The sequence below is a fragment of the Orycteropus afer genome, unplaced genomic scaffold, assembly GCF_000298275.1.
Source record: "Orycteropus afer afer isolate SDZICR_OR568_19922 unplaced genomic scaffold, OryAfe1.0 scaffold00010, whole genome shotgun sequence".
Classification (NCBI taxonomy): Eukaryota; Metazoa; Chordata; class Mammalia; order Tubulidentata; family Orycteropodidae; genus Orycteropus; species Orycteropus afer.
The window spans coordinates 151,003-154,321 of NW_006921597.1; the positions used below are offsets into that span (position 1 = coordinate 151,003).

Here is a 3,319-nt window from a genome sequence, read left to right on the forward strand (position 1 = left end):
GCATATTTTTCAGGGAGGATAAACCAAAAGATAATAAAAAATGTTTTCATCTTGGAAACATGCTTTAAACTATAGACATGATGGTGACACTTTACTAAGTATTATATTTCTTATACACATAGCTTTTATTTTTAAACCACGTGACAGTTTGCATATTCAAAAAAGCTTGAAAAAGACACTAAAATTGATAAACAAAAGCAGAAAATTCAATCTAACTGTATATCTAAATAATACAACCATATAAAAAATGATGAACCAAATAAATATTGAAGGCAGTTCTCTGACTGTAACCCACAAACCAAAAAACCAAACTCACTGCCATCGAGTGATTTTTTTTCCGAGGCAGTAAACCTTTACAGAAATAGATTGCCCAGTCTTCCTTCCACAGAGTGGCTAATGGGTTTGAACCGCCAACCTTCTGGTTAGCAGTCAAATGCCTTAGGCACTCTGCTACCAGAGTTAATAATGTATATTTGAACGTGAGAAGAATCTGCAAATAAATTTTTAACTTTATTTTGTAGATTTATCGTTGGTAGTAATATTGCTAAAATAATTTGGAATTATTCATTCAATGAATGAATACAAATTCATGTGCTCTATCTTATAATACAACCAAAATTGTTATTAAAATTGTTTGGAATCAGTTATTAACATGGGAGAGAGGAGATGAAAATATGGACCAGGTGAAACCAAAATCAAACCAAACTCACTGGCGCGGAATTGGGTTTACCGAGGCGATATCACTACGGAAGTAGATTGCCCAACCTATCTTCCAAGGAGTGGCTGGTGAGTTTGAACCACCATCCTTCTGATTAGCAGTCAAATACCTCACGTACTACGCTACCAGAGCTCCTCCGTGGAAGAGAGGAAGTTGAGGAAAAACCTTACGATGTTGGATTGAATTTAAAGGTGTCAGTATAAACTCATGATGTAAATATGAATATTTCCTCACTATGTCCCCTGAAAGAACCCAGAAGTAACGCTACTCAGTGCCTGTAACTTTGCTGTGAACGCTATTTTCCACCAAAAGACCTACATTCTCTGGCAAAATGGCTGACTTTGGAAATACAAAACCCAAATTGAGCCTGACAGGTCCTGAATGTGGGTTGGAGAGAAAAACTGTGAGTGACGTCACAGATGGGCGTGTCTTATGTAGATGAGGCAGCGCAGTGGCTGCTGGATCTGCATCTGCTGCTTAAACACATTCTGATTTTGCGTGCTGTGGGAAGGAGTCCATGACTGTCGCTTGCAGTTGTGTGCAATAGGAACGTAGAGCGTCTTTGAGGGCTCGAGAGTGCTGGGAGTGAAATGACCGTGTCTGTAAAGTGTGAGAAGGCTGAGGCTGTGCGGGCGCCGGGGCCGAGGAATTCATACTTACCTGGCAGGGGAGATACCATGATCACGAAGGTGGTTTTCCCAGGGCGAGGCTTATCCATTGCACTCCGGATGTGCTGACCCCTGCGATTTCCCCAAATGTGGGAAACTCGACTGCATAATTTGTGATAGTGGGGGACTGCGTTCGCGCTATCCCCTGAAAATTGGTATTTCAATGGCAGACTTGCAAGTTAATTGTTGTCTTATGCAGTGTGTCAATGCTAAAGAATTAATGCATGTTGTTTTAACTGTGAACTACTAATTCTTGGTATTATTCTAAAAAAGTGCGATATAAGGCTCCATAGGAAAATTACATGATATAGATAGTGTACTTAACATGCTGAGTGAATATAATTTACACAGCTAAATCCACAACACTACATGGAGAGAAAATTATAGGTCTAATTTGATCCTTAATTTAATGCTGGTGAAAAGTCCTATCTGTTTTCACCACTTGAATATTCTCAAACAAGTTCTGGTTAACAACAAAGCATTCTTGTCAGGGCTGTTAGTGCTCTCATCATTTTACACACACCACATTGGGCAGGGCAACAGCTCTGCTGTGGGGTTCTGGCCACCTTTTATCTATCTACATAAACACATACAAGTCAGGACCCAGCCTTGCCAGAAAACCCTGTGCTGCTTCCACAAACGTGAGATAGTTTTATGAGGGGCACAACCGTTTTCTCATCTGCCTCCTATTTCCTGGGAGGCTGCCCCTAGCCAGTGTCCCTATCCACCTCCCTGTTTCTGGTGAGGCATAAGACTTGTCACTTAACCCTCCTTAGGACACAGCTACAAAATAGAAAACTGCTTAATTTCAGCAAGGCATTGACTCATCAGCTGCCAGAGTCCTATTACTTTGTGTTGCAATCAGCATGCCCCCTTTTATGAGTGTCATCTTTTTTTTTTTAACTTTTATTTATTTATTTATTATTGTGATTTGAGTGAAAATTTACAGAGCAAATTCACTTTACATAAAGTAGTTCACATACACTTTGTCTCATGACATTGACCACAATTTACAACAAAACAGCTCCCCTCCCACTTCCTCCCGATAGTTAGCTATTCCCTGTGTCCATCCCTCCATACACTCCTGCCCCCTGAGCTGTTTCCTTGTGCATAAACAGCCCTTTCTCCCATTATTGTTCTCTCCAAGGAGTGTATCTACCTCAGGTAAATGTTCAACTCATATGCCTGTCTTTTGTTTGGCTGGAAGCCACAGGTGTGGATTCAATTCCAGACCTGAAGGGCAGCTAGGGGCCATAGTCTCAGTGGTTCCACCAGGCTCTATCAGACCAGCAAACCTGGTCTCCCCCGGCTCTCTTTTTTTTTTTTTCTAAATGATTTTGAGCTTTGTTCCACATTGTTCTCTCTCTCTATCCAGGATCTCCTATATAGATTCCCCTCCAAGTGGTTGATAGTGGTAGCTGGACACCATCTATTTCTTCTGGTCTCATAGTTGTATAGGCTGTGGATTGCATGGTATACCAGTTGCTAGGACTGTTTCCGTGAATCTTTGGATTTCTTCATTCTTCTTTGCTCTGGACAAGGAGAGACCTATCGTTGCATCTAGATGGCTGGTTGCAAGCTTTTAAGATCCCAGTCGCTACTCACCAAAGTAGGAGGTGGGACAATGTTTTGTGTGGTATGTTATGCCAACTGAGCTTGATATGCCCTGCGACTATGGTCCGGAGCCCACCAGTTCAACTACTCAGTCCCTCTGGGTAGCTGTCTGTGACCAAGAAGTGACTACAACCTTGTCCCTTTTTAGCTCTACAATATACCTGGGAATTCTTACAGAACATGCAAATACACTTCTAGGGCCATTGTCTGCCAACCCTATACAGAGTCTTCAGTACAGTCCTCACTTCATAGACATACAGCCTGGCCACCCATCTATCTACCCGTATACGCATGTTTGCCTTCACTGACAACGCAATAC

At 41.7% G+C, this 3,319-nt stretch overlaps 1 non-coding gene across 1 annotated transcript; it reads left to right on the top strand.

The window, feature by feature from the left end:
• Positions 1-1,370: 1,370 nt before the first annotated feature.
• On the top strand, positions 1,371-1,534 carry LOC122150920. Its single transcript, XR_006163909.1, has one exon. It is a non-coding gene; the product is annotated as a U1 spliceosomal RNA (small nuclear RNA).
• Positions 1,535-3,319: the final 1,785 nt, after the last annotated feature.